The following is a 23,078-nucleotide window of genomic DNA, read 5'->3' as shown; positions in this document are numbered from 1 at the left end:
TCTTGTTGGAAGACAAATCTCCGTTTTCTTCAAGAATGGTCCTGTATTTGGCTCCATCCATCTTCCCATCAATTTTAACCATCTTCCCTGTCCCTGCTGAAGAAAAGCAGGCCCAAACCATGATGCTGCCACCACCATGTTTGACAGTGGGGATGGTGTGTTCAGGGTGATGAGCTGTGTTGTCTTAACGCCATACAGATCTTTTGTCATTGTTGCCAAAAAGTTTGATTTTGGTTTCATCTGACAAGAGCATCTTCTTCCACATGATTGGATGATCTCCCAGGTGGCTTGTTGAAAACTTTAAAAGACACTTTTTATGGATATCTTAAAATGGCTTTCTTCTTGCCACTCCTCCATAAAGGCCAGATTTGTGCAGTGTATGACTGATTGTTGTCCTATGGACAACCTGTTCCACCTCAGCTGTAGATCTCTGCAGTTCATCCAGAGTGATCATGGGCCTCTTGGCTGCATCTCTGATCAGTCTTCTCCTTGTTTGAGATGAAAGTTTAGAGGGATGGCCGGGTCTTGGTAGATTTGCAGTGGTATGATACTCCTTCCATTTCAATATGGTCGCTTGTACAGTGCTCCTTGTGATGTTTAAAGTTTTTGAAATCATTTTGTATCCAAATGCGGCTTTAAACTCCTCCACAACAGTATCACAGATCTGCTTGTTGTGATCCTTGGTCTTCATGATGCTCTCTGTGCTTCAAACAGAACATTGAGACTGTCACAGAGCAGGTGCATTTATACGGAGACTTGATTATATTTATCATCATTAGGCATTTAGGACAACATTGGATCAGAGATCCACAATGAACTTCGGGAGTGAATTTGCTGCACTGAAAGTAAAGGAGCCGAATAATATTGCACGCCCCACTTTTCAATTTTTGAATTTCCACAAAAATTTTAAATAACCAATAAATTTCGTTCAACAATTGTGTTCCACTTGTTGTTGATTCTTCGCCAAAAATTTACATTTGGTATCTTTATGTTTGAAGCATGATATGTGGGAAGAGGTTGAAAAGTTCCAGGGAGCCGAATACTTTTGCAAGGCACGGTATAGCATATGTAGAAGAGTATGTATATATATATGTATATATATATACATATATATATATATATATATATATATATATATATATGTATATATATATACACATACATACACACACATATATGTTTATATTGTGATGTACCAACTAGTGGTATACTGAGAGGCAGGCATGTATCGCACAGACAGAGAACTGCTGTGATCTGAATCCAGGACAGGTTGCTGGATCTTGTTGTCCCACAAACCTGTATGTTAGTAAAGAGCTGGATTTAATGGTTAACCAGAAAGTTACGGGTGGGACTGGTTAACCACATACCTCCCAGGAGTGTGCTCCTGTGATGTCAGAAAGGTCTTATATGTTTCCTGGTTGCACCACATGGGGGGGGGAGATGGCCATGTTTGAGACTGGAGCTTGCTGAAGCTCCTGAAATCCCAGGAAGCACTGAGGGTCTTGACTACTGACAGGACCAATATGAAACCAGGCTGGGAAACTTGAGAATCTGTTAAGCAGGTAACCCAGAGCCTGGGGGATTGTTAACTGATGGGCGTCAGGTATTGAACTGTGCGAACGTAACCGCAACTGAAATGGACTAATATGTCACCAGACCTGAACCCAATCGAGATGGTTTGGGGTGTGCTGGACAGCTGAGTGAAGGCAAAAGGGCCAACAAGTGCTAAGCATCTCTGGGAACTCCTTCAAGATTGTTGGCCATTAATGACCATTCCCGGTGACTACCTCTTGAAGTTCATCAAGAGAATGCCAAGAGTGTGCAAAGCAGTCATCAAAGCAAAAGGTGGCTACTTTGAAGAACCTAGAATATAAGACATAATTTCAGTTGTTTCACACTTTTTTGTTAAGTATATAATTCCTCATGTATTAATTCATAGTTTTGATGCCGTCAGTGTGAATGTACAATTTTCATAGTCATGAAAATACAGAAAAATCTTTAAATGAGGTGTGTCCAAACTTTTGGTCTGTACTGTATATATACTGCTCAAAAAAATAAAGTGAACACTTAAACAACACAATGTAGCTTCATGTCAATCACACTTCTGTGAAATCCACCTGTCCAGTTATGAAGCAACACAGATTGCGAATCAATTTCTGCTGCAGTTGTGCAAATAGAACAGACAATATGTAGAAATGATAGGTAATTAGCAAAGCAACCCCTCTAAAGGAGTGGTTCTGCAGGGGGTGACCACAGACCATTTCTCTGATCTTTCTCAGGTAGTTCAGCTCATCCAAGATGGCACATTATTGTGGGCTGTGACAAGAAGGATAGCTAAGTGTGTCAGCAAAGTGTTCAGAGCATGTAGCAGATACGGTACCAGGAGACAGGCCAATACCCTAGGAGACGTGGAGGGGGAAGCAGGAGGGCAACAACACAGTAGCAGTACCGCTACCTTCTCACTTGTGCAAGTAGGAATAGTAGGAGCAGTGCTAGGCCCTGCAAAATGACCTCCAGCAGCCCATGAACATCCATGTGTCTGCTCACACTGTTAGAAACAGACTTCATGAGGATGGTATGAGGGCCCGACATTTGCCAGAGAACACCAAGATTGGCAGATTCGACATTGGCGCCCTATGTTCTTTGCGGATGAGAGCAGGTTTACAATGAGCACATGTGACAAACGTGACAGAGTCTGGATATGCCATGGTGAACGGTCTGCTGCCTGCAACATCCTTCAGCATGACCAATTTGGCAGTGGGTCAGTAATGGTGTGGGGAAGCTTTTCTTTGGAGGGCTGCACAGCCTTCCATGTGCTAGCTAGAGGTACCCTGACTGCCCTTAGGTACCGGGAAGAGATCCTCAGACCCATTGTGAGACCACATGCAAGTGCAGTGGGCCCTCAGTTCTGATGCATGACAATGCTAGGCCTCATGTGGCTGAAGTGTATCAGCAGTTGTGCATGATGAAGGCATTGATGCTATTGACTGGCCTGCCCATTCACCTGATCTGAATCCAATATAGCACATCTGGAACATCGTGTCTCATTCCATCCACCAATGCCATGTTGCACCACAGACTGTCCAGGAGTTGACTGATGCTTTAAACCAGGTCTGGGAGGAGATCCCTCAGGAGAACATCCGCTGCCTCATCATTAGCATGCCCAAGCATTGTAGGGAGATCGTACAGGCACGTAGAGGCCACACACACTACTGAACATAATTTCCTTGTCTTGAGGCATTTCCACTGAAGTTGAGTCAGACTGTTATTTGATTTTCCAGTTTGATAACTAGTATCATTCCAAATCCAGACATCCATAGGATATTTTGATTAACATTGATCATATTTATGTTCTATTGTTCTCAACGCATTCCACTATGTAATGAATAAAAATTTGCAACTGGAATAATTGATTCAGTGATATCTAGGATGTGGTATTTTAGTGTTCCCTTTACTTTTTTGAGCAGTGTATATATATTCACCAGTTGCTACGAGCCTATTGAGCTCAGGTCAATAGATTTGTGATCTGTCTGGACATTGAGGTCTGTAGTTGGATTGTGAGTGTTGGATGTTACATAGTTACATAGGTTAGAAATAGACCTAGGTTCATCAAGTTCAACCTTTCTCCACCAATTGTACATTCTGTCACTAATTTAACTATAACCTACAATGTTATGTGTATCAAGGAAATCATCAAGCCCTTTTATAAAAGCTGTCAGAGTCTGCCATTATTACCTCTTGTGGTAGGGCATTCCACATTCTGACTGTAAAGAACCCTTTCCTATTTAGCTGCCAGAATCACCTTTCATTCACCCTGTTCTTAGTTTGGCCTTTGGAAGGAATAAGTCATGTGCCAGTGGTTTGTACCGACCACACATGTATTTACACATGTAAATGATATCTCCTTTTAGGTGTCTATGTTCTAAACTAAACAAGCCCAACTTTTCTGACCTCTCATCGTATGAGATGGGTGAAACCGGTCTTAAAAAAATGAAAGGATTAAAATTATTGGTTACTATTGGGAAGTTCTCCACTTTCTGGTGTTGCACTATATTTGATCATTCTTCCTCACTGCATATGAGACACCAATTGGCAGGATACCCCGACTATCAGCTAAAGTTTTGACCATGGAAGGATGAAGTTTTCTCAGATTTGCAGCACGCCATTTAAAATTCTGTCAGTTGCCTTTCCTGTCTCCATAGAAACTACAAACTGATACTTTTTGGGTTTGCAGATTGTTGCTAAGGAGCAAGTGAGAAGCAACTGACAGAATTTTAAATGGAATGCGGCAAATCTCAACAAAACTGAACCGTCACGTTAAAGCTGGAAACATACAAGTAGTCCAAAAAAGTCAGGAGTATATCCGGGAAGAGAATGTGTCATCCGTATTTAGAGTCTGACTTCCGCTTTAAGTCGATTACAGGGTGTCAGGAACACCGCACTGCACTTGCTCACTGAGTCAGTGCGCGTGTCCTGAGTAAAACAAACTGTGCCCAAAGATACCTGTGGAGTGGGGCAGCAGTGGTGAAGATGTGTGCTTCAGACAAACAGGACCTGAAGCACGTGACTGCTGGGAGCGTGGCCTACGCTCCAGAGAGCTAGGAGCTGCAGGAAAATTCCATCCAGGTTAACCCTAAAACCACCTAATCCCAGAAACTCAGCAGACGATGAAAAGGGTTAGCTCAAAATCCTGCACCTAAAACTGTCACATTGCAGTCAGTGAAGGCGGTGGTCAGGAAAGCACATGCCTGCAACCAGTCGTTTTCAGCAACCTCCATCAGAGTCTTCTTAGTCTCACTCAAATGCCCATTTAACTTGGTCTGAAGACGAGCTGGCCGCAGGTCTCCTTCACAGCCTTATAGGCACATAGCTATTGAATTCGAGTCGCAAGTCTATACATAATGGTCCATACTGAATGAGACTTGACATTCAATTTACAGTTTATTGCCTTTGTGCAGAACACAAAAACCTTATAAGAGCACTTGAAGCTATACAGGAAAATATATACGGTAATTAATATATGTATTGAGCAAAGCGATCTTAAGACACTGCTAAACAAGCACTTAATCTAAAATTGTGTTTGAATGTGTATTTCAAGGCAGACTTATTGTGTAATGTTGTAAACTGTTAAAAAGTAACTGTCATTTTAAAAAAATGTAAAATCACATTACTTATCCAGAAGTTTTTTAGATCAACCTCCATCGATTCTTCACAATACAGTGTCTGCAAAAGCCACACGCACAACCGAGTATGAACTGTATAGAAACTCTACAGAGCCCATACTCAACTCTGCTGGCAGCTCATGCAGAAGCTGAATTTTTAGCAATTTTTTAGCAATTTCTAGCAATCGGTCAAGGTCTTGGGACCATCCCACTACCAATCTAAAGCACATCTAAAGAACTACTGTGATAAAAAAAAATGTTATTCTTTGAACAGAAGGCAATCCTTCAGTTACTTCCACCCTGTTGTGCGGACGTCAGCCCGACAACAACAAAACCCATTGGCTTAGTTATCAGCCATATAAAGTAAAAGTGTGACATTTGCACCTACCTGCCCTGTGATTTCCCAATAATATCCAAGCCTAAAAATATTAACCATAATTGGTATTGCCGTGTCTGTAACGACCTGCATTATAAAATTATCATGTGTTTTACCCCATATAGTGAATTCTGTAAAAAAACCAAATACAGATTTGCTGCTTTTTGTGTGACTCTTTGCTCACAAAAAAGTGGAATAAAAGGCAATCAAGCTGCAACTACTCTAAAATGGTACTAATACAAAAACATAATCCTGTAACATAAGCTCTCAAATGGCTTTATCAATTGAAAAATAGGTAAACAATTAAATCAGAGCAATATTAAAGGTACACAAAATCTAACTGAGTCAGAAATGACGGTGCTTCCACAGATCTGCCACAATGCGACAGAAAACTCCCATAGATATACTGTATGTAAAAACATTAGAAAAATGGAGTCAAAGAATCTGTCTTTAAAGTACCGTATATACTCGAGTATAAGCCGACCCAAGTATAAGCCGACCCCCCTAATTTTGCCACAAAAAACTGGGAAAACTTAATGACTCAAGTATAAGCCTAGGGTGGAAAATGCAGCAGCTACCGGTAAATTTCAAAAATAAAAATAGATACCAATAAAAGTAAAATTAATTGAGACATCAGTAGGTTAAGTGTTTTTGAATATCCATATTGAATCAGGAGTCCCATATAATGCTCCATACAGTTTATGATGGGCTCCATAAGATGCTCCATATTAAACTATGCCCCATATAATGCTGCACAAATGTTGATTATGACCCCATAAGATGCTCCATACAGACATTTGCCCTGTATAATGCTCCACAAATGTGGATTATGAACCCATAAGATGCTCCATACAGATAATTGCCCCATATAATGCTGCACATGGCCACATAAGATGCTCCATACAGACATTTGCCCCCATATAATGCTGCACATGGCCACATAAGATGCTCCATACAGACATTTGCCCCCATATAATTCTGCACATGGGCACATAAGATGACCCATACAGATATTTGCTCCCATAACATGCTGCACATGGACACATACAGATGCCCCATACAGATATTTGCCCCATATCATGCTGCACATGGCCACATAAGATGCCCCATACAGACATTTGCCCCCATATCATGCTGCACATGGCCACATAAGATGCCCCATACAGATATTTGCTCCCATAACATGCTGCACATGGACACATACAGATGCCCCATACAGATATTTGCCCCATATCATGCTGCACATGGCCACATAAGATGCCCCATACAGATATTTGCCCCCATATCATGCTGCACATGGCCACATAAGATGCCCCATACAGATATTTGCCCCCATATCATGCTGCACATGGCCCCATATAGATGCCCCATACAGATATTTGCCCCCATATCATGCTTCACATGGCCCCATACAGATGCCCCATACAGATATTTGCCCCCATATCATGCTGCACATGGCCCCATACAGATGCCCCATACAGATATTTGCCCCATATCATGCTGCACATGGCCACATAAGATGCCCCATACAGATATTTGCCCCCATATCATGCTGCACATGGCCCCATACAGATGCCCCATACAGATATTTGCCCCCATATCATGCTGCACATGGCCACATAATATGCCCCATACAGATATTTGCCCCCATATCATGCTGCACATGGCCACATAAGATGCCCCATACAGATATTTGCCCCCATATAATGCTGCACAAGGCCACATAAGATGCTCCATACAGATATTTGCCCCATATGCTGTTGCTGCGATTAAAAAAATAAAAAAATTTACATACTCTCAGGCCCCCGACACTTGCTATACTCACCTTTCCCGTTCCACCGCTGACCGCCCCTGTGTCTTCCCATCCTCTGCGCCGACATTCAGGAAGAGGGCGGCGCGCACTAATCACGTCACCGCGCCCTCTGACCTGAGCGTCACTGCAGAAGACACAGCGGCGCCGACGATGGAACGAGGAGCAAGTGAGTATCGCGCACTGCCCCCCATCATACTTACCTGTTCCTGGCGCCGTCGCTGCAGGTCTGTACCCCGGCGCCTCTATGGGAGGTGGAGCTGCATATTCATTACTGTAATGAGGGGTACCATGTGACCGCTCACTACTGGAAGAAGCTGCAGCGCTGGTAAAAGCAGGGACCACACCATGAGTAGGTAAGTATAATTAGACAGCCCCCACTCCCCCTCCCCTACCCCTTGGTATGACTCGAGTATAAGCCGAGAGGGGGACTTTCAGCCCAAAAAAGTGGGATGAAAATCTCAGCTTATACGGTATATATAAAGTCATTTTTAATTCTACATAAACCATAAGTATAAACATACAGTAAAATTATTATATTCCATTAGAAACATTAGTATTACATAATTGACTGGTGAGATTTATATGAAGGACACAAGTAGAAAAGGTTTGGGGGTCACCACTATGGGGGACACCACTATGCTACAAGATATAAGACCGGTAGGATCAAGTTCATGAGAATGTGGACCATAATAGATTGTGTTCATAAGCCTTTAAAAAGGCAAAAAGTATAATGGCTAGCTCAGGATTTATCCTTACCCATATTGGTCTCAGTGTAACACCAGACTGACAGCCCCTATGCGCTTTTCACATAGGCTTCTTCGGGGAGCCGTCATGGCTAGCTCAAGATTGATCCTTACCCATATCGGTCTCAGTGTGACACCAGACTGTAGCCCCAGAAGAAGCCTACATAAAATGCGTTAAGGGCTGGCAGTCTGGTGTTTGAGATGCATTTCTACACCTGCTGGGTTCCACAAAAAATGAAATGAAATTATAAATCTACAAAAGAAATGAAATGTTTAAATTTCACATTAATATTGTGTAAAACCCTGTAAAGCACCTGAAGGGCTAACAAATCTCGAGAATGTGGTCTTGAATACTTTGAGGTGTGTAGTTTTTAACATAAGGTAATTTGTGGTATTGTCTTTCATTACATAGTCCCCTTACAGCTACTCCAAAATTGAACTGGTGGCTAAAAAGTTGTTTTCTAGAATATTTATGGAGATTCTTAAATTTGCCCCTGAACTTTTAAGCCATCTAACACCCTAAAATAATAAAAACCTAAAGAACTAGAATGTAAATTGGTGTGCATACAGAGTGTAGGCGCAGTGGCCACACTGGCCCAAAAACAGAACCTAAGATAAAAACAAAATAAGCAAACACCCTGCTAGAAAAAAAAATATAGCAATAGTGCATGAAAATAATATAGGGTGCTTGGTTAACATCATTTTAAGGTAGCTTAGTTGACATAATTTTGATTAAAAAAAAAACGTAAAAGCCAGTTTTTTTGCACTCCATTCAAATAATGGTGTGGCCTCTCTTTTCTTTGAGCTGGATATTACATTCATCTAATTCCCCATTACTTGGTGTCAATTAGCCGAGTCTCAGTTCTTCTCAGCCCTTATTCACATGTTTGTCACTTGACAAATGGTGAGGTTTTCATACTGGTGGCTAGGATCATCCAGATTAGGGTCACCTTGATGTGGCAGGTTGGCTTTTACGGGGTTTTTTAGCAAAATTATGTTAACTAAGCACCCTATATTATTTTCATACACCATTGCTATTTATTTATTGCTCATTTTGTTTTTGTCTTGGGTATGATCATAAAATAATAGAAGAATGTTCAAAAAATGATGACAGTGTAACATAAATTGTAGATTTTATTAACTGCTTGTGTGGCATAATTATCCACTTTAACTGCATAAAAATTAAGTTATAAAATTGGTAATTTTTCCAAATATTCTGCACATTTCAGATTTGTTTATAAACGTAAAACTTATTCACTTATATTTTCTACTAACATAAGGTACAATGTGTCACGAAAAAATAATCTCAGAATCATTGGGATTACGTGGAAACATTCCAAAGTTATTACCACATAAAGTAACATATTGCCAATGTCAGATCTGAAAAAATGGGACTGATGGAAAGGCACAAATTGGCCGTGACATAAAAGGCTTAATGAGCAAGCATATATTTTATATATGCTTGCTCTTGTGTATAAATATATATATATATATATATATATATATATATATATATATATATATATACACTGTGTATATGTATATATATATATATATATATATCTATAATATAATGCTGGGAGCGTCACTCTGTCCGAAGCCTTTATAGACTGCGCAAGCGCCGGCGCAGTCTGGACCCCACAGAGTGACGCAGCCCAGGAGATCGCGGTATGCGTAAGCACTGAACGCACACCGTGATCTCCAACGGAGAAGCAGGGACGTGCCAGGAGGGCGAGTATGCTATATTCACCTGTCCCATTCCAGTGCTGCGTGCCGCTCCGTCTTCCGGGTCCTCTGCCTGTGACGTTCAGTTCAGAGGGCGCGATGACGCGCTTAATGCGCGTCGCCCTCTGACTGAACAGTCACAGCCAGAGGACCCGGAAGACGGAGCGGCACGCAGCACTGGATCAGGGCCAGGTGAATATAGCAAGTGTCGGGGGCCTGACCCCCACAGCGCGCCGGTGTCCCCGCCTGCTCAGGCCCCCCAGCACTCGGCGCCCAGCGACGATAGGTGAGTATGTTATTTTTTTTTTTATATATATATCGCAGCAGCATACGGGGCATATAATACTATGGAGCATCTTATGGGGGCCATAAACCTTTATGGAGCAGCATACGGGGCATATACTATGGAGCATCTTATGGGGGCCATAAACCTTTATGGAGCAGCATACGGGGCATATACTATGGAGCATCTTATGGGAGCCATCAACCATAATGGAGCAGCATATGAAGCATATACTATGGAGCATCTTATGGGGGCCATCAACCATAATGCAGCAGCATATGAGGCATACACTATGGAGCATCTTATGGGGGCCATCAACCATAATGGAGCAGCATATGAGGCATATACTATGGAGCATCTTATGGGGGCCATCAACCTTTATGGAGCAGCGTATGGAGCATATGGATGGGAGCAGCAAATTACAGAACGGTGGCGCAGGATGGGAGCAGCACATTACAGAACTGTGGCGCAGGATGGGAGCAGCACATGACAGAATAGAGCAGCACATGACAGAATAGGGCAGCACATGACAGAACGGGGGTGCAGGATGGAAGCAGCACATGACAGAACGGGAGCGCAGGATGGGAGCAGCACATGACAGAATGGGGGCGCAGGATGGGTGCAGCACATGACAAGATGGGGGCGCGGGATGGAGCAGCACATGACAGGATGGGGCGCAGGATGGAGCAGCACATGACAGCATGGGGACGCAGGATGGAGCAGCACATGACAGGATGGGGGAGCAAGATGGGAGCAGCACATACCAGGATGGAGACCATATACCAATATAAATGCTCGCCACCCGGGCGTAGAACGGGTTCAATAGCTAATATATATATATATATATATATATATGTGTATATATATATATATATATATATATATATATATATATACACATACACACACAAGGTGAGCCATTGAGCCATTTATATCGATACACCTGGGTGGGCCATGTATATGGATGACCTAAATAAAATGGGAATGGTTGGTGATATCAACTTCCTGTTTGTGGCACATTAGTATATGGCAGGGGGAAACCTTTTCAAGATGGGTGGTGACCATGTTGGCGATTTTGAAGTCGGCCATTTTGGATCCAACTTTATAAATGGCCAACCCAGGTGTATCCATATAAATGGGCCCACCCTGTATATTATACATACGTATATATATATATATATATATATATATATATATATATATATATCTATAGTTATATATATATTATTTACTAGTTGGCCCATGCTAAATTTTCACACATTGGTTGTCAGGGGCGTAGGTAATTTCAGGAAAATCAAGCTGGTCAAATGTAAATCTATTAATTGTTTTTTTTTTTTACTTTTAGGATGGTAACCAGGGTAAACATCGGGTTACTAAGCGCGGCCCTGCGCTTAGTTACCCGATGTTTACCCTGGTTACCGGCATCGTTGGTCGCTGGAGAGCGGTCTGTGTGACAGCTCTCCAGCAACCAAACAGCGACGCTGCAGCGATGCGGATCGTTGTCGGTATCGCTGCAGCGTCGCTTAATGTGAAGGGGCCTTAACTATAAAGAATCCCCTAGTCCTATGTAAGGTCTTTGGAAGGAATACGGTAAATCAAGAGCCACTACTTTGTATTGACCGCACATATATTTACAAGTGAGATCCCCTCCGAGTTATCTCTTTTCTAAGCTAAGCTTTTAAAAGCCAAACTTTTTTAACTTCGTATTATAAAAAAGGCCTTCCTTTGTAGTAATCTAGTTGCCGCCTTTGAACTGACTCTAATTTCTGAATATCCTTTTTAAAATGTGGAGCCCAAAACTGGATCCCTTATTTTAGATGTGACCTTTCAAACCTTTTCATTATGCCAGCTACAACTGGCACAGGAAATCCCTATAGGGACTAGGCTACAGACAGTTTTTAAAGCATGCATTACATAAGACCCCTTACCAAAATATTGGCAATGTTTTTGAAAGATCTCACCTTCCCCTCAAAAAAAAAAATAAAGTCAATCAAAAGTATTCCATTGTTGGAACCTCTACTAATCAGCTGTATTCTATGAGGTGACGCAGATACGTGTTTCAGTTTCCGACAGTGTGAATGCAGGGATAATTAGAGCTTTTCTGGAGCATATTTTTCACATTTCTCTTTTTTTTTTTAAATTGGGGCCTCACTAGCCAAAATGATACTAGGGCCTCCCATTGGTGGTAGTCCATTATTTCAATTTTTGTCTTAAAATTGGTCTTCTGAACTCAGACAAATATCGAAATAAGTACAAGATAAGTTAATTTTGTTGTTAAACCTGCAGCAGCCAAAGACAGATTTTGCAGGTCAAAATCCAGAGATGGGATCCATTGGTTCTTACAAGCCAGATTTGAAAATTACAGCCAGTTAGGAAAATCGGGGAAGAAGCCAAGATGCTGCTCCAGATCTCCCTTTAATATTGCGCAATGATAATATGATAGTAAAGGACCATAGAGGGGGCACAGAGATGGCACTGTTTCCATGTGGAGGCACATATAGTGCACTCTCACTGTTGGGTCATACCATTATTGTAGAGGGTACAAAAGGAGGGTGCCGTTACTGTATAGGGCACCATGGCACTATTATTAATTCATGGGCAAGTCTATTTATTATGGCAATTTGTGGTTTGTAAAGAAGTGGGGAAAAGTGTCACTTGATTTATCTCTACAGTATACACACATAAGGTCTGGAGCGCACCTGTGGACAATTGGTAACTAACTACAACTACATGGTCACTGTATGGTGCTCATATTAGTGTCACATAGGACTGCAGGTAACATTATCTGAAATCAGAAAGTTTTCACTGTGCATTATCTGGTTTTACAAAGGACTGTAAGTGACCACTACTGCAACTGCAGGACGGGTGCCTTCAGTTTTGGTTAGCATGACTTCAATATTATAGGTGAAGATTGAGCGTGTAAATGGGGGGTGTTCTACAAAGACCGACATGATTTACTCAACAGAAATGCAGAATCTGTTGTTAAAAATTTGAATCTCCCCAACTCCTCCCCCATCCCGCTATAACCACTTCCTTGAAGACTGCCTACAAGGCTGTGCCATGCCAGGAACTAAGGTTGACTTGGAGCTCACCAATTAGGACCACTCCACAGTTTGAGAAGTGCTGTACAGTGAGAAATTCCTCTTAGCGGCCACACTAGTATGAAAAATGACAATCTCCCCTCTAATAACTCTCTAATAGTAGTGGGCTTAAAAAAAGAAGCATTTATTCTAGGCTTACTCAAATTCTAAGCCAGCATAAGAGAAGCACCTAGTGACATTGGATATAATAGCAACAATGGTTTTAATGTAATGATTTCTTTTAAGAAATGAGCTTGTATGTTTATATTTTTCAACTGCCTATTTTGTATTTTAACATTGTATGTGCTTTCTGGTGACTTCCAAATTAGGTTTCTACTATATAAAAAAAAGATAAAAAAGAGACCTAAAATATATATTTTTTAAGATATGGTGAAGTCAAGGAGAAGTAAAGGCAAGAGGGCAGCCCTAGAGCAATTAATTGAAAAAAATCCTATGAAATGGTTAAAGTGCAGCATTGTAGAATACGTTTGGTGCGGTGATGTTCATTGTCTGAAGGGCAAATGCCACATTCCATTTCACAGGTTACTGCTGATTAACTGGCACAGATTCTCTCAAGCCTTGGGCATCTTTACAAAATGAGTATCCAACAATTAACTCTTTCACCAAGCAGTGATGTGTAAATTCTCAGACAATACTCCTGCTCCAGATGTTCTATAGAAGATGAGATGATGGATTTTTTGGGAATTCAGAATGACATCGTTTTTAGATCAAGAATTGTTAATTGAACACTTGAGATAACTGACATTTCCACAAAATTATGAAATATCATGCATACAGAAAAATATTAGGTAGAGTAGTAGATAGTTCTGAATGGCGTACCTGTCATGCAAGAAGATGTTGAAACGATGTTTTCATTGTGATCGACATCTAAAATCCCTGTGGAGTTAAAAATAATACAAATAGTATTTTACATATATATATTTGTATGTGTTAAAAATGTTTACAAACAAGCATTGGTATACACATGCCCTGTATCGGCTGTTCCATATCTGGGCTTTGGGACACATTACTACTGGGAAGGGTTTGGTAAACTGAGTCAGGGTAGAGACTAATTGATTTCATGCATCGATGGCTGTACAGGGTAAAGATTTCTTACACATCCATTTGCTAAGAAAACAAGTCCTAAAACAAGATTTTAAGGTCAGAGACTGGAGAACCATTTTGTCACGCTGCAGCAATGCAGGTATGTGCAGACTCCACGAAGGAGAGTGGGTGACAGAAAAAGAGGTCACACTTGCCTCACTGCAGCCCAGTGCACGCTGCACTGCGCCACCAGGTGGCGACAGAGAATGGTCAAAACAAGCCAAGTCCGTAACAGTCGGTAAGCATATAGTTTAAAGGGGAAAACAGAACTCGTGGTCAAAATACAAGCCGAGGGTCCGAACCAGCCAGGAGCAAAGGTACCAGAGACGTGAGACAGAGAACGGAGTCAGAGTAAGCCAAAAGGTCAAAAAGCCAGACAGACGTGTGGTAACAAAAAACGGGAAACAGGAGACAAAGTCAGAGTTTTAGCCGAGTCATAAACGGAGGGGATACACACCAAAGTCAAACTAGGTCGGGTACAGGAGACAGGTCAGGAACAGGTAAGGGAGGTCAGAGGCAAAAGGAACACAGGGGTTTCACAGGTAGCAGTCCCAGCAAACCCAAAACTATCATTGACACAAGCTGCCAGCAAAAGAACCAAGAAATAGCCACTCCCGAATCAAAGAGAGGCAGGAATAGTTAACCCCACCATGACCAGGCCAGAGCAGGAGAAACATGGAAAACTCCGACCCGGATCATGACAAATTTTTTGCCATTTTGCAATTCCCCTTTCATTTGGGTTTCGTGAGCTACTTTTTTCCAGCACTGCAAGCTCTTAAGCCTCCCAGAGATTTCAGTTTCTGCAAACAAGGTACATAACTACCTAAGTACCATAAAGCCTAGTACCCAGTATACCAACGCTGATGGTTCACACATCTCATATTACTAATGTTTTACCCTCACAGAGAGACAACTACACATAGAAACATGAAATAAGATGATGTCTACAAATAAATACAATGGAGTACAGCCACAAAAAACATTAGCTTAGTAGGGCATTGCCCACTAGCATGGCACATACCGTCCCATGCATCTCCTGAACTGTCTTTGATCATTCCAGTAATTACCATGTCTAATGAGAAGCTAATATATAATTGGTTCCAAATAAATGGGGCAATGTTAGCAAAGCTTTTGCACCTTGTTAATGTTTTCATCAAAAATGTCTTAAACTTTGTTGCATGCTATTATTAAAAAATAAATAAAAATAAATAATAATGTGATTTTTTGTAATTTTACAATGCTCCTGCCACATTAGAAATTTGGGCAGTAAAGTGGGCATGGTTAGGTATCAAAATCTGTCTAAGGGCTCACTCACACCACCATATTATCGGTCCGAATGCGATCTGACAAAATATAGGATCGCACTTGGACAAATGTTAGTCTATTGGCCGGGCATATGTATGATTTTTTTGCCACGTACCAAGTCGGTCCAAAAAAAAAAAAGTAGTAGTCCTAGTTTCATACAATATTTGGATTGCACTCAGCCATGAAAGTCAGTGAGTGCGTGGAAATAATCGGACTGCACTCGAATGACATCTAAGTGCAGATTGATTTCTGCATTCTGAGAAAATGGAGAAATCTTGTTCTTCATCTTTTTCTCACAGCGTGCTCCATTTTTCTCATCCTAGAGAATCTGATCACAATACGCTGACACTCTGACAGAGTTTGATCAGGATGTAATTTACATAATCGACCCGATTCTCTCGGATGAGAGAATTTATGCCTGTTTGACCCTAGTCGAAGCCAACTTTATTAATTGTGAATTTTTAAAAAGTCAAAATCCTAAATCTGATAACGTAATAGATTAAAAAATGGGGAAACATCACTGTATGTGATATATTTAGAGATGTGTCAAATTTATCAAACATCATGCAACACTATAACCTATTTAATGCAAATAAAGGTAGGTCAGCTACAACAAAAAATGACTTACAAAATTCCCTTCATGGTAAGTCCCCCTATGTACAAAGGAACAACCAGCTTTACATTGCAGGCACATAGAAGATTTGAGGAAATTCAATGGTAGCATTTCTCATTTTGGGAAAATGTGTCTCACATTAAGTAAACAAGTCGGACCTACAGCGATAAGTTTGCTCTGTGTAGCGCACATTATATCATTATAATTGACAATATACAGATATTGTTCACTTTAACCCTTAGCTATAATACACTAAAGAAGAGAGTGATCACAAATTCTGTATATAGATAAGAAAACACATACATCAGTCCACACTGACAACTCCACAATCCAGCAACATTTCTTTTCCAAATGTCACATGTAAAATTGCCATTCTTAAATGCCAGCAGTCATTACAAAATGACATCAGACAAGCGCAGGATGTTAGTAAATGAATCCCAGAAGGAACTGGGTCAAGTCTACAAGCAGGGGTGCAGATTCCACAAGGGGCGCCATGTACTATCATTTTTAATGACAGAGCGCTTGAAAACTCAGAAAGCAAAAAAAAATGATGTTATTGTCCTGGTGAAACAGTGTCACAGAACAGCAGATTGATAGTTCTCATTTTACTCAATATGACTATTCAACACGGAGCATATTAAAAATTCATTCCCAGCATCTGGGCGCTGGTCACGATTGCAGTGTTTGGGTGCACACAAGCAATTATATTTTTTGTTTTGTATTGCATTTTCTTTTGTTTATTATTAACTAAAACACAACAAAAAGATTTACATAAATAATGCTCTGCCTGCAATATAATAATATGGGCATGCTACGACAATGGTGGCGACCATCAAGAATAGTGCAAAATAAACGGCTCACACTTAAATATTAAAAATGTATTGACAAATCAGAGAGTGGAAATAGAAAGGACAGTCAGTGTTTCGGTCTGTACGAGACCTTGACCTGTGGTTCATGGCAGACACATGAGCCGACTTGGAGGGGACGTTCCCACAGTACAGAGCACCACTGTGTTCTACCTGTGAGCGCCTACCAGAAATTTGATTGGTTACCTACAATAGGTAATGATGTAACATCTTATTGCTGCATGACATTGGTCTGATTGCTTGCTGTGGGTAATGAGGTTCATTCTGCTTTCATAAGTTATATTCATAAATTTATTAATTTTCAGTATTTTATAATCTATTCCTTAAACACTGTACATTTGCTTCAGGAAAGGCTGAAGTTCAGTATGAACTCCAGCAAAGCCAAATTACCTCTCAGTTTTAACAGATGCCTGCAAGCCAAATCTAGTCAATTATGCAGAGAGATTCCAGGAGGATATACTCATTACTAGTGTTGAGCGATACCTTCCGATATCGGAAAGTATCGGTATCGGATAGGATCGGCCGATATTCAAAAAATATCGGATATCGCCGATACCGATACCCGATCCCAATGCAAGTCAATGGGACCAAAATATCGGAATTAAAATAAACCCTTTCTTGCCTTGTAGGTTCATTCTACATGAAGGAAAACAACTAAGAATAATGCCGGATGTATTTGGGGAGGTGGCGGAGACATTAAAGTCATAGAGGTTTATCCCAATCAAATAGAATAGCATGTTTTTTGTTTTTTTTTTAAGACGTTCGGAGTGACAAAGATATTGACTATGTAATTTTTTTTTTTATTTTGTCAGATATTGATGTTTCACTATTCCACGCCCTTCCCCTTCTTTTTTTTTTTACTTTTCCCACACTTTCATCTTCATCATCATCATCAGCATCTTTGACATCAACTTCTTCTTCACCTTATTCATCTTCTTCTTCATCCTTTACCTTTTTTTTTTTTTTTTATTACATTCTTCATATTCATTTTATTCAACTATTATTATTCTTCCTATTCTACATATTCTTTTTATTCCACTGTTATTATTCTTCCTATTCTACTTCTTCATCATATTCTCATTTGTGACAGGCATTCCCGTAGTTGTTATCTATAAAAGTTTGAAGATTACACCTTCCGTTCTGCCAGTCACAAAAGTTACATTTGTCCGCGTTCAGTTTGGCCTGCAGCATCAGGCTTTATCCAGGGGCACCACGAGGAGGAACGGACTCTCCCCATACACTGCTTAGTCTTCTTCTGCATATAATTTAGATAATATCTTTTGCTCTGATATTAAGTCTTATGCTTAATGTTCTTCTGCTCTTTGTTCTGCAGCCTCTTGTTCTTCTGCTTCTCGGTCTTCCATGTCGTCGTCTCCAGGGTCGTCGTCTCCAGTGTCGTCATCTCCACCGTCGTCGTCTCAGCCGTCGTCGTCTCCGCCGTCGTCGTCTCTGCCGTCGTCGTCGTCGTCATCGGGGTGGTCTTCCGGGTCGTCGTCGTCGTCATCGGGGTGGCCTTCCGGGTCGTCGACTTTAGGGTCTTCAACTTGGAAATGTAGCAGAAGGTACAAGAAGGCTGAGAAAATGCCAAGAACCAGATGATGGAACTGGAACTCGGATGGCTACCCGAAGGTTCAAGAGCCTATGGAACTACCGAGGACCAGCTGACGTTACTGGAACCCGGTTACTAAGCAGGAGGTACCCGTGCTAAAAAGCACTACCAAGGACCGCCTGACGTTGGCGGAACTCGGATACCCAGAAGGAGGCACCTAAGCCAAAGGCTCTGCCCGGAACCAGCTGACGGTACTGGAACCAGGATGGGGAGCAGAAGGTACAAGAGCAAAAGACACTGCCGAGAACCAGCTGACGGTACTGGAACCCGGATGGGTAGCCGAAGGTCCAAGAGCCAATGGAACTACCGAGGACCAGCTGACGTTACTGGAACCCGGTTACTAAGCAGGAGGTACCCGTGCCTGAAAGCACTACCAAGGACCACCTGACGTTGGTGGAACTTGGATACCCAGAAGGAAGCACCTAAGCCAAAGGCTCTGCCCGGAACCAGCTGACGGTACTGGAACCAGGATGGGGAGCAGAAGGTACAAGAGCAAAAGACACTGCCGAGAACCAGCTGACGGTGCTGGAACCAGGTGGTGGACCTGAAGGCCCACAGGAGAGGAGAGAACAGCTAGGCCGCGAGGCAGCCGCAGTTACCGAACCCCAACAGTCCTACAGGGGGAGCTGGGCCTACTGGCACTACAGAACCAGCCTTGACTACCAGTTCACGCAGCCCACATAGGAAGCTCCTAAACTGGAGGCACCCTGGAGTTGGCTAACCCGACAGCACCACGACGGGGCAAGCATAGGCGTCTCAGTGAGCTTGACACAACCCGGAAACAGCTGACGGTGCTGAAACCAGGCTTGGCACGAGGGAGTACCTGTGTCAAAAACACTGCCGAGAACCAGCTGGCGTTGCTGGAACCCAGATGCGTTGCCCCAGTGTGCAAGAGCCAATGGCATGACCGAGGACCAGCTGGCGGTGCTGGAACCCGGTTACTAAGCTGTAGGTGCCCGCGCTTAAAAGCACTACCAAGGACCGCCTGACGTTGGCGGAACTCGGATACCCAGGAGGAGGCACCTAAGCCAAAGGCTCGGCCCGGAACCAGCTGACGGTGCTGGAACCAGGTGGTGGACCCGAAGGTCCACAGGAGAGGAGAGAACAGCTAGGCCGCGAGGCAGCCGCAGTTACCGAACCCCAACAGTCCTACAGGGGGAGCTGGGCCTACTGGCACTACAGAACCAGCCTTGACTACCAGTTCACGCAGCCCACATAGGAAGCTCCTAAACTGGAGGCACCCTGGAGTTGGCTAACCCGACAGCACCACGACGGGGCAAGCATAGGCGTCTCAGTGAGCTTTACACAACCCGGAAACAGCTGACGATGCTGAAACCAGGCTTGGCACGAGGGAGTACCTGTGACAAGAACACTGCCGAGAACCAGCTGGCGGTGCTGGAACCCAGATGCGTTGCCCCAGTGTGCAAGAGCCAATGGCATGACCGAGGACCAGCTGGCGGTGCTGGAACCCGGTTACTAAGCTGTAGGTGCCCGCGCTTAAAAGCACTACCAAGGACCGCCTGACGTTGGCGGAACTCGGATACCCAGGAGGAGGCACCTAAGCCAAAGGCTCGGCCCGGAACCAGCTGACGGTGCTGGAACCAGGTGGTGGACCCGAAGGTCCACAGGAGAGGAGAGAACAGCTAGGCCGCGAGGCAGCCGCAGTTACCGAACCCCAACAGTCCTACAGGGGGAGCTGGGCCTACTGGCACTACAGAACCAGCCTTGACTACCAGTTCACGCAGCCCACATAGGAAGCTCCTAAACTGGAGGCACCCTTGAGTTGGCTAACCCGACAGCACCACGACGGGGCAAGCATAGGCGTCTCAGTGAGCTTTACACAACCCGGAAACAGCTGACGATGCTGAAACCAGGCTTGGCACGAGGGAGTACCTGTGACAAGAACACTGCCGAGAACCAGCTGGCGGTGCTGGAACCCAGATGCGTTGCCCCAGTGTGCAAGAGCCAATGGCACCGAGGACCAGCTGGCGGTGCTGGAACCCGGTTACTAAGCTGTAGGTGCCCGCGCTTAAAAGCACTACCAAGGACCGCCTGACGTTGGCGGAACTCGGATACCCAGGAGGAGGCACCTAAGCCAAAGGCTCGGCCTGGAACCAGCTGACGGTGCTGGAACCAGGTGGTGGACCTGAAGGTCCACAGGAGAGGAGAGAACAGCTAGGCCGCGAGGCAGCCGCAGTTACCGAACCCCAACAGTCCTACAGGGGGAGCTGGGCCTACTGGCACTACAGAACCAGCCTTGACTACCAGTTCACGCAGCCCACATAGGAAGCTCCTAAACTGGAGGCACCCTGGAGTTGGCTAACCCGACCGCACCACGACGGGGCAAGCATAGGCGTCTCAGTGAGCTTGACACAACCCGGAAACAGCTGACGGTGCTGAAACCAGGCTTGGCACGAGGGAGTACCTGTGTCAAAAACACTGCCGAGAACCAGCTGGCGTTGCTGGAACCCAGATGCGTTGCCCCAGTGTGCAAGAGCCAATGGCACGACCGAGGACCAGCTGGCGGTGCTGGAACCCGGTTACTAAGCTGTAGGTGCCCGCGCTTAAAAGCACTACCAAGGACCGCCTGACGTTGGCGGAACTCGGATACCCAGGAGGAGGCACCTAAGCCAAAGGCTCGGCCCGGAACCAGCTGACGGTGCTGGAACCAGGTGGTGGACCCGAAGGTCCACAGGAGAGGAGAGAACAGCTAGGCCGCGAGGCAGCCGCAGTTACCGAACCCCAACAGTCCTACAGGGGGAGCTGGGCCTACTGGCACTACAGAACCAGCCTTGACTACCAGTTCACGCAGCCCACATAGGAAGCTCCTAAACTGGAGGCACCCTGGAGTTGGCTAACCCGACAGCACCACGACGGGGCAAGCATAGGCGTCTCAGTGAGCTTGACACAACCCGGAAACAGCTGACGGTGCTGAAACCAGGCTTGGCACGAGGGAGTACCTGTGTCAAAAACACTGCCGAGAACCAGCTGGCGTTGCTGGAACCCAGATGCGTTGCCCCAGTGTGCAAGAGCCAATGGCACGACCGAGGACCAGCTGGCGGTGCTGGAACCCGGTTACTAAGCTGTAGGTGCCCGCGCTTAAAAGCACTACCAAGGACCGCCTGACGTTGGCGGAACTCGGATACCCAGGAGGAGGCACCTAAGCCAAAGGCTCGGCCCGGAACCAGCTGACGGTGCTGGAACCAGGTGGTGGACCCGAAGGTCCACAGGAGAGGAGAGAACAGCTAGGCCGCGAGGCAGCCACAGTTACCGAACCCCAACAGTCCTACAGGGGGAGCTGGGCCTACTGGCACTACAGAACCAGCCTTGACTACCAGTTCACGCAGCCCACATAGGAAGCTCCTAAACTGGAGGCACCCTGGAGTTGGCTAACCCGACAGCACCACGACGGGGCAAGCATAGGCGTCTCAGTGAGCTTGACACAACCCGGAAACAGCTGACGGTGCTGAAACCAGGCTTGGCACGAGGGAGTACCTGTGACAAGAACACTGCCGAGAACCAGCTGGCGGTGCTGGAACCCAGATGCGTTGCCCCAGTGTGCAAGAGCCAATGGCACCGAGGACCAGCTGGCGGTGCTGGAACCCGGTTACTAAGCTGTAGGTGCCCGCGCTTAAAAGCACTACCAAGGACCGCCTGACGTTGGCGGAACTCGGATACCCAGGAGGAGGCACCTAAGCCAAAGGCTCGGCCCGGAACCAGCTGACGGTGCTGGAACCAGGTGGTGGACCCGAAGGTCCACAGGAGAGGAGAGAACAGCTAGGCCGCGAGGCAGCCGCAGTTACCGAACCCCAACAGTCCTACAGGGGGAGCTGGGCCTACTGGCACTACAGAACCAGCCTTGACTACCAGTTCACGCAGCCCACATAGGAAGCTCCTAAACTGGAGGCACCCTGGAGTTGGCTAACCCGACCGCACCACGACGGGGCAAGCATAGGCGTCTCAGTGAGCTTGACACAACCCGGAAACAGCTGACGGCGCTGAAACCAGGCTTGGCACGAGGGAGTACCTGTGTCAAAAACACTGCCGAGAACCAGCTGGCGTTGCTGGAACCCAGATGCGTTGCCCCAGTGTGCAAGAGCCAATGGCACGACCGAGGACCAGCTGGCGGTGCTGGAACCCGGTTACTAAGCTGTAGGTGCCCGCGCTTAAAAGCACTACCAAGGACCGCCTGACGTTGGCGGAACTCGGATACCCAGGAGGAGGCACCTAAGCCAAAGGCTCGGCCCGGAACCAGCTGACGGTGCTGGAACCAGGTGGTGGACCCGAAGGTCCACAGGAGAGGAGAGAACAGCTAGGCCGCGAGGCAGCCGCAGTTACCGAACCCCAACAGTCCTACAGGGGGAGCTGGGCCTACTGGCACTACAGAACCAGCCTTGAC

The 23,078-nt window shown here is 44.6% G+C and overlaps 1 protein-coding gene across 14 annotated transcripts in view; it reads right to left on the bottom strand.

Annotated features, from left to right (window-relative positions):
• The window catches only part of ARVCF (ARVCF delta catenin family member), a 1,214,127-nt gene that overhangs the window by 575,843 nt on the left and 615,206 nt on the right, over nucleotides 1-23,078 (bottom strand). For 11 of the 14 annotated variants that reach the window (XM_069756268.1, XM_069756252.1, XM_069756181.1 and 8 more), the window contains one exon: nucleotides 14,023-14,079. The exons of the other annotated variants lie outside the window; for them this stretch is intronic. The gene's annotated coding sequence lies outside the window, so the exon portion shown is untranslated. The remainder of the gene's footprint in view (nucleotides 1-14,022; nucleotides 14,080-23,078) is intronic. 14 annotated transcript variants of the gene reach the window in all.

The sequence above is a fragment of the Ranitomeya imitator genome, chromosome 1, assembly GCF_032444005.1.
Source record: "Ranitomeya imitator isolate aRanImi1 chromosome 1, aRanImi1.pri, whole genome shotgun sequence".
NCBI lineage: Eukaryota > Metazoa > Chordata > Amphibia > Anura > Dendrobatidae > Ranitomeya > Ranitomeya imitator.
This window is presented reverse-complemented; position numbering and strand designations above follow the sequence as displayed.